The following is a 9,384-nucleotide window of genomic DNA, read 5'->3' as shown; positions in this document are numbered from 1 at the left end:
GCCTAAATACTGACGGATGAGTGGAGAAATGACATGCAAACAAAAGGAGCAATCAGAGATTTGGAGCAACTGTGTTAGAAGGAATGTAGGGAAGCTGAGGGGGAGAGACTAATTAACACAGATAGAGCTGATCAGAGATGCAAAGAAACACTAAATCAAGGGAAAAAGACAAATAATAACCTAAGGGAAATAAACTGGAATACACAGGAAACAGAACACCGGAATAACCCACAAATCTAAAAGCACAAAGGAAGAACTAATATGCCTACAACCTAGAGACTATAATGAACAAAGGGAAATTAACAGGATACAGCATAATCTACAGAATAAACAGCAACATGATGAGAACATGAGCACAAGTCAAATGCGAAACCTAACACTATCAAGGCCTGAGACAGAGAACCCAATTTCAGCCAAATACAAAGTGAAAAGTTAAAAGGTTTATTCAGAAACTCAGGATCAGAAAGCAGGAGAGCAGCAGTCAGCTTCCAGGAACGACTGAGAACAGAGAGACTAGTTAGTGGCTGAATAAAACTCAGGACTTCCAAAGAGTTAGATAAAGCCACTTTAAAACCTTCTCAGTCTGGGAATGAGGTGCAGAATCCAGAAGAGGATGTGATCCACACAGTTAATGAGGAAGAATCCAACAGACTGATTCAAATCCTCAGGGTAATCAGCAGAAGCTGTGACAGGAACACAGAGAGCAGCGATTGTCCTCTTGACAATAATTCCAGGCGGACTAGAGAGCCAGGTGGGCTCAGGCTGAATAAACTAGTGGCTTGGCTGAGGCGTAAATCCAGGGTTACAAACAGAGTTTTAAAAAATCTGGCACCATCTGCCTGTCAGAGGGCTGTATATAACTGCAGCTCCACAGGCGTGTGGCATGACGGTGATTGTGCAGCTGCGCAGCAACAGACAGGTGAAGCAGATGAGTTGATTGCATGAGTGAGAGCAGAGCAGGCAGACGGGCCAGAATCATAACAAGCACCCAGTGGTCCTAACAATGAGAGGAATTTGGACTGGCTATGGAGAGACAGTTGCCCTCAAAGAATTTCTGGAGACCGTCTGGGACCAGCTAAGACTGTAATTATTTGGCTGGGTTGGGGACCTTCAGGTACTTCATTGAGGAGGTAGGGCCTAACGACTTCAGAAAAGAGACTACATTACCATAGAAGAGATCGTGGTGGTTGTAACAACTCTCACCAGAGGATGTGTGCCGTGGGTTGGATGAGATCCGTTGCTCTGGACTTTGTGACACAGTTTTGGCTTATTTTCTTTTTACTGTTTCATGGGGGGCAGGGACAGTGCAAGTGGAGATCTGTGAAGCCAGTCTGCAAGACAGAGGACCACAGACTATACTCCAACTATTGAAGGCTAACACTACACAAATAGTGCATAACTGTGAAGTGAAAGGAAAATGAATCATGATTTTCACAGTTTATAGTTAAATATCTGAAAAGCATGGTTTACATTTGTATTTGGACCCCCTGACTCACAATTTTGTTGAACCATCTTAGGACCTGCGGGTCCAGCTGCAGGTCTTTTAGGGTTCATCTTACCCGCTTTGAACATCCACAGACCGAAGATTTTGTCCTATCTTCTCTGTAAGAAGACCTCAAGCTCAATCTGATTAGAACATCTGAGAACATCAGTTTTATGTCTTGCCACAGATTTTTAGTTTAATTTAGGTCTGGACTTTGACTAGGCCATTCTAAGACATGAAAATGCTGTAATCTAAACCATTCCATTGTATCTCTGGCTGTATTTTTAGGGTGGTTGTCCTGCTGGAAGGTGAACCTCCACCCCAGTCTCCAGTCTTCTGCAGCCTCTAACAGGTTTTCTTTCAGGATTGTCCTGGATTTACCTCCATTCATCTTCCCATCAACTCTGACCAGCTTCTCTGTTCCTGATTCAGAAAAGCATCTCAGCATGATGCTACCACCACCATAAGTATCACTTTGTCCTAAAATATTTCACTGTGGGTATGGAGTGATTAGGGCGATGTTCCAGTTAGTTTCTCATCACACAGAACTTTGCATACAGCTTGACTCAGTTTAGACCATATACATCACTGTGAGGCTTACAAATACATGCCATAATTTTCAGATCTTTAGTTCATAGAAACATGCAACTGGCCTTCCACTTCACAATTTGTGCATGAAAAAAAATCGAATACGCTGAAGTTTTTGGATATAATGTGACAAAATGTGATAAAGGTTGAATACTTTTCAAGGCACCTTTCACTGAATATACCGACAATGCATGTTTTCCTGACACAGTCTGGAATTTAAAGTGTGCTTAGAATAAAACACACAAAACTATAGCAAACATTACTATTGTAGCTAATCCAAATGTTTCTACATGTACTTTTAAAGGGGCTTTTAACTGTCAAATTAATGATCACAGTAACAAAAAGCATGAGCAGCACATAGGACAATGTGTACTGTGGGGCATCTAAGGCCTAGACTTTGTGCAGTGACTTGAAAATAACAACCAGGATGTGGCAAAGGAAGAGAGTTGACTCTTTAAGTTTCATTAAATTGAGAGTAATAGAGCAGAACTAAAAAGAACAGGCTCTGCTGGGCCCTCTGTGCATCCTGCAACAGCCGTTTAATTTCATGCTGAGAGAGATCTTACACCTTCCCTGCAGTGATTTTCCTTTTCTACAACAGTAGGAAGAGAAGGGAAGAGAAGCTCAGTGAGAGCATAAGCTGGAATTTGTCCACACAGTTATGAGTCTCTGATGCAGCAAAATGTCCACAAATTATTCATTGTTTTCTTGGCAATAAAAGTGAAGAATGACATGAGTGTTCAATCATATACAGTCATGTGGAAAAATTAGGACAGCCTATTAAATATTGAAAAAAGCTCCTCACTTTCAGCTCTCAGATGTTTCAGGGGTTTTTGCATGTTCAGCTCCTTTTGAGTCAAGCAACAGCATCTCAATAAGATCAATATCTGGGCTTTGACAAAGGTCCTGAACTCCCATTTCCTAAATCTCAGCCAGGTTTTACTGGTGTGCCTTTAATCATTGTCATGTTGAAGAGTCCAGTTCTTGTTCTGCTTCAGTTTTTTTATTTAAGATGGTTCCATATTTTTCACAAGCATTTAGGATTCTATAATGGTGAACTGATCAGATCCTGTTGCAGCCAAGGATCTCTGTGGCAGGGTTCTTATCCTGAGAAGCGATATTTGTTTTATGGACAGCGTCCCGTGTCTTGTTTGTGCCGGTCCCAAGCCAGGATAAATGCAGATGGTTGTGTCAGGAGGGACATCTGGAGTAAAACTTTGGCCACATCAACCATGCGGGTCAAGAGCATGATCTCCATACCGGGTCGGTCGAGGCCCGGGATAACAACAACTGCCATTGGTGCTTTGATCTTAATGGACACTTTGGAACAGAGAACAGAGGTGGTGAGGAAGTGATGGGCAGGTTTGGTGTCCAGAACAGGAATGCAGAAGGACAGATGGTAGCAGACCTTGCCAAGAGGATGAAAACAGCTGTAGTGAATACTTTCTTCTAGAAGAGGCAGGAACACAGGATGACCAACAGGAGCTGAGGTAGGTGCACACAGATGAATTGCACCTTGTGTTGAAGATGTTATCTGAAGGAACAAAGTGACTGCAAGGTAGTGGTGGGTGGGATTGTTGCTAGAAAGCACAGGATGGTGGTGTGTAGAATGACTGATGGTGAGGAAGATTAAGAGGACAAAGTGCTGGAAGCGCAAAAGAGAAGAAGGTTGTATGGCTTTCAGGGAGGAGATGAGACAGGCTCCTAGGTGGCTAGGAGGTGCTTTCAGATGACTGGACAACTATAGTTAATGCTATCAAGGAGACAGGTGGGAGAGTACTTCTTCTGTAACGTCTTCTGGAAGGAACAGTGATAAGGAGACTTGGTGGTGGAATGAGGAAGTACAGGAGTGTGTAGGCAAAAAACAATCAGCTGAGAAGAAGTAGAACACTGTGAGGACTGAAGACAGTCACCAGGAGTACAGGGAGACTCAGCATAAAGTGAAGGTAGAGGTACCTAATGCCAAACGAAGGGAAGTAGCAAAGATCAGTAATGATGAAAGAAGAGATTGAAAAAGATGAAGAGTGGGAAGGCAGCTGGTCCTGATGATATACCTGTGGAGATATGGAAATGTCTAGGAGAGATGTTTTGACTTTCTCTTGGTCATGTGTTGGTTGGTTATTGGTTCAGACTGCTCTGAATTGTCTAATAATATTTAGTTATTATCTTTAAATTTAAATCCAAAAAACATGCCTGTTAGGTTAATTGTTAACTCTAAATTGCCCTTAGGTGTATGAACGAGTGTGTGTATAGTTGTCTGTGTGTTGCCCTGCGATGGACTGGCGACCTGTCCAGGGTGTACCCTGCCTCTCGCCTGTAGACTGCTGGAGATAGGCACCAGCTCCCCCGCGACCCACTATGGAATAAGCGGTAGAAAATGACTGACTGACTGACTCTTTAAATTTATACTTTAAATTCTGGTGATGATCAAACACCATTAAAATGGTTTTAGTAAAACAATTCAGTCAATTTCAATCATTGTAAGAAAACTGTGTACATTTAGTAGTGTTGGTCACTAATTTAATGGTACTTTATTAAAACAAGTAAATCCAAGTCACATGTTTGGATTGAGAAACATTTAGTTCATTTGTTTATGCAAATTCGAGGAGCTGCCAGTTCCAATTATCTCAGTTAGTTTCCTCCACAGCAGGAGGTCAGGGTGACAGCTTGATTAATACAACTCCAACTCTGCAGCATGTGGTGAGAATAACTGAGAGTCAGAGGTCCACTTCCCTCTGTGGACACCATCTTTACTGAGGGATGATGAAGACCAAAGTCTTCCAGACTGGAAGAAATCTGTCTTAAACTCCTCCTTTTTTAACTCATCTGGACAAGAGAAACATCTGCTTATTTTGATAAATGTTCAGATGAAACGAAAAATAGTAACATTCAAATTGATGACAGCTTCAGCCCTAAAAAAAATGTCAATCACAGAAGAGTAGGCAAAAAGCAGTTTATGTTATACGGAACATCTCCAGGTGTTTCAGAATGAACATTGGTTTGACAGAGCTTCCAGAAATTAAATGCAAAAGAATATGAGATAACGCAAATCAAACAAGCCAAGAGGCAGCAAATAAAACATTAATAACAGCTTTGGATTTGTGCATGCAGAAGTCATCAAGAACCTACAGGCAGTCACTTCAGTTCCTCAGAAAACATCAAGAGAACACCGACCTGGCCCTTCCAACCAGCACTGTAGCTTTATATTCTTACAGTCTATCTGACCAACAAGGAAGGATTAAGTCACACTTCACTCAAGTGGGGTCAGCCAGCAAAGCCTTGCTTCATGAAACCCAATCAAACGAAGGAAATTGTCTCAGAGACGGATTGGGATGGAGATGCAATGCTGCCCCATATGAAGCAGAGAACCTTGAGAATCACTTTGTCCTAAATTATTAAAATTAGCCAATTGAAGTCTATTCATCCATCATCTATAGCCACGTAATCCTTGCAGGATCACAGTGTCCCTAAATCCAGCTGTTCTCACACAACTGTAAAATTCAGAAAACATTTATTTTATATTTTTTAATTATTTTGCATATTTTCCAACACTACATTTTTAAATATTCATGAAACCTATCTCAAAAAAGGGCCGGAATCCATGTCGCCCAGTGTGAAGCTTCCACAATTAGTCATGATCTGGGATGCCGTGTCATCTGCTGGTTCTGGTCCACTGGGTTTTCTGAAGTCCACAGTCAATGCTGCCATCTACCAGACCATATTGGAGCTCTTCATGCTCACTTCTGCTGACAAGCTTTATGGAGATGCTGATTTCATTTCCAGCAGGACATGGTACAGTGCCAAAGGTATCAGAGGCTGGTCCAATAACCGTGTTACTGGGCTCGATTGACCAGCAAACTGGGTTCACCTGAACCCCATAGACAATCTATGGAGTTCTGTAGAAGAGAACGGGAAGATGAAGAGGAAGATGAGAGACCCCAGATCCAATAATGCAGATGATCTAAAGGCGGCTATTAAACCAATCTGGGCTTCCTGAACACCTCAGCAGAACCACAGACTGATCTCCTCCATGCCACGCTGCACTGATGCAGTAATTCATACAAAGCGAGCCCAGAGCAGTTACTGAGTGCATAGAATGAACACACATAATACCATTTTTATTGATCTGATGTAATGTTCTGATGTTCTGAGACTCTGAATTTTGGGTTTTCATTCTCTGTAAACCAGAATCAACAAAGTTACAAGAAATAAAGGCTTGAGATATTTCACTCTATGTGTAATGAATCTATATTCAATTTAATTCAATTCAAAGATACTTTATTGATCCCTGAGGGGAAATTAGAATTCCAGTACAACCCATCCAAACATACATCATGACACAAGACAAGGGGGGACGGGTCACCGAGGCTTTGCTGCCCACTCACAGGCGCTGCCCTTGCTAGATGAGAAAACAGGCCACATTAGGTAAGTAGAGGTAAAAAAATCATATTTCACACTTTATCCTTAGCAGGATACAGTTTGAGATTAAAAAACCTCAAACCAAAGAAGCAACAAGTTGACAAAACAACATCATGCCGGGAACGGTGAAGGTGGTGTGAGGGGTGCATATGTTTATCCTGAGCATGTGTGTGTGTGCGAGTAAGTCCATGAAGCTCTGTCACAGAGGCCATTGTCCTTGATGGTACGTTGGAAAGTTCATCAACCAGCCACAAAGTTCTGAGCAGGTCCACAGATGTCCTCAGGGAAGGGAGGGAGCAGAGCGTCATATTTACATAACTTCCAGGAGAAGTTGAAGATAGCCAGCCATCAAGGCCGTGCAGGGGAGCCAGATTCAGAAAAACAATAATTATTTGGGTTAGGCTGACTCTTAATTTTCCATCAGCCTTGAGAGTCTCGCTGGTGCTTCTCAAAGGCAAATCCAAACAGCCAAATTCCTGGTCTTTCGCCAGATCCGAGCGAACAACTTTCTCCAAGATTTATCCCATTTCACCCCTGAGTCCAGGAACCGCAACCTGCCTGCGATCCTGTGTAAGGATCACATCCAGTCTGCGATTCAGCTCACATAACATCTCAGTCTGAGTGCTGATCGCCCTGAAGATCCCATCACACATGCCAGGCAGCCTCACAATGGCCAGAACAGCTGCTGACATTCTCCAAATTTCTCCAAAAACTCCAAAAAGCAGAAATCCTGATATCAAACATCCAATTATATACAGATCTTCCACATCCTCGACTGACATCATCGACAGACACACAATCCTCCACTTCTGCCAGGAGTCCACTTTCCGACATGAGGGACAAAACATGTTGAACGTCAGTCATTTTCTACCGCTTATTCCACAGCGGGTCGCGGGGAAGCTGGTGCCTATCTCCAGCAGTCAAAGGGCGAGATGCGGGGTACACCTTGGACAGGTCGCCAGTCCATCGCAGGGCAACACACAAACAACCATGCACACACTCATTCACACACCTATGGGCAATTTAGAGACCAATTAACCTAACAGGCATGTCTGTGGACTGTGGGAGGAAGCCAGAGTACCAGGAAAGAACACACGCATGCACGGAGAGAACATGCAAACTCCATGCAGAAAGGCCTGGAGTTGAACCCAGGACCTTTTTTGCTGCAAGGACACAGTGCTACTAACTGCGCCACAATTAACCAATTAATTAGTAAAATGGATATCTGCACAAAAAATGACTTCTCTGGACCCGACAGCAGTCATGAATATACAAAGAGGATTTTTATTTTCATTGCGTCTTTGGAAACTGAAAGGCTTTAATCCCAGGGGTTTTTTAACAAATTACTGTAAATAATCACAGAATCTGCTGTGAGAGTGGCAAGAATCAGAACCAGTACTTTGGAATAGATCAAATAAATGACTTTAGTGTGCAGAACCGTGTTTCCATCTTCTGTTTTAAATCCCATCTTGACCATGAATAAAACATAGTTCTGTATCAGCTGAAGACTGAAGTCTCAGAGGCAAATGGGAACAAATTGATTTCAGAAGAGCTTTCCAAAACCATGTTACTGGGTCTCACTCCAAACCCAACAGGCCACCCGGCCTCATATAAACATGTTTTCATGTTCATGGATGGGTTGCTTCCCCACAGCAAAAAATATGTGAATTTATCTGAAGATATCTGTGAAGAATCAGTGGAGGAACAGGAAAAGATGGCCCATCATGAACACTGAGGTACGAGCTATCACCTGTCAGCAGAGCTTGCTTTTTCAACATTATTTGTTCACTGTGCAGAAAGGCTGATATCATTAACTCAACTGGAAGAATAAACGGCAGCTCATTAATTACCTGAATACAGGTTTTATTTCCTCATGCTTTACTTTGTGAACATTTGTAAACAGACTAATCAGAACCAAATCACCGTAAGAAGCATTGTGGTTTGACCTGACATTTAAGTTGAAGACTTCTCTGTTCCTGCTTTCTTCTGAAGTGGCGTCTGGATTCCACATTGATGTCTGAGCTTGAGGTTTTATTTGTAACTTTATCATCGTTCAGCAATGACCTGCTGCTTTTATAGCTAATGTAACTAATAAATGGATTTGTTTTAACAATAAGAGCAAGCCTTACTTTTGCTGGGATCTCAAATCCTTCACTTGAATATTGTCTTTTACCAAGTAAACGGACCAACGAGTTTACAACACTGAACTAAAGTCTAGTTGCATTTAAAAAACAGAGCATATTTCACATGTTGTCACATCAACGACCAGCTTTGCAACATGACTGCTGGTTTCTCCACCACCAGCCAAACCAGAGGAATCTGCCAGGAACTGATTTAGTTTAACTAAGATGCACCCAGATGGTTTCATTTCAGGACTCAGTGATAACGACCCATTAGGGATAACACTAACACAAAGAAATATTGATATAAGTCCAAATAAAGTTGTTAGCTAGAATGAATTTTTAACATTTCTTAGCAGGCACTGTGCTTAGTCAGCATCTGTAAAATGGAACCTTGTGGGTCAGACAAACAGACACAGTGAGACAAACAGGAAGGATAATCTCAGTTTCTTCATTTTATTCTCCTACATTAATCATCAGGGGTTTAAGGTTAGTCTAAGTCGAAGGTCTTAAGAGAGGTGGAGTCATGATTAGTAGGTCAACAGTTCAAATCTCTGCTCCATTTCTGCCTTAAGCAAAATATACTAAACTTCTTGCCTTAATAAGGGAAGTTGCTTAATAAGTGAGGAAACATGTCCCTTCTATGTCTTCTTTCAGTGGGTCCATCATAACGGGTCCAGCAGTGTACCTATTCTGCCGCTAGTTTATGTATTTCATCTGAAACCGTCACAATGCGTTGCAATACAGCCTCATAACTTTAAAAAGTACATTAAG

The sequence above is a fragment of the Girardinichthys multiradiatus genome, chromosome 18 (genome assembly GCF_021462225.1).
Source record: "Girardinichthys multiradiatus isolate DD_20200921_A chromosome 18, DD_fGirMul_XY1, whole genome shotgun sequence".
Taxonomy (NCBI): domain Eukaryota; kingdom Metazoa; phylum Chordata; class Actinopteri; order Cyprinodontiformes; family Goodeidae; genus Girardinichthys; species Girardinichthys multiradiatus.
This window is presented reverse-complemented; position numbering follows the sequence as displayed.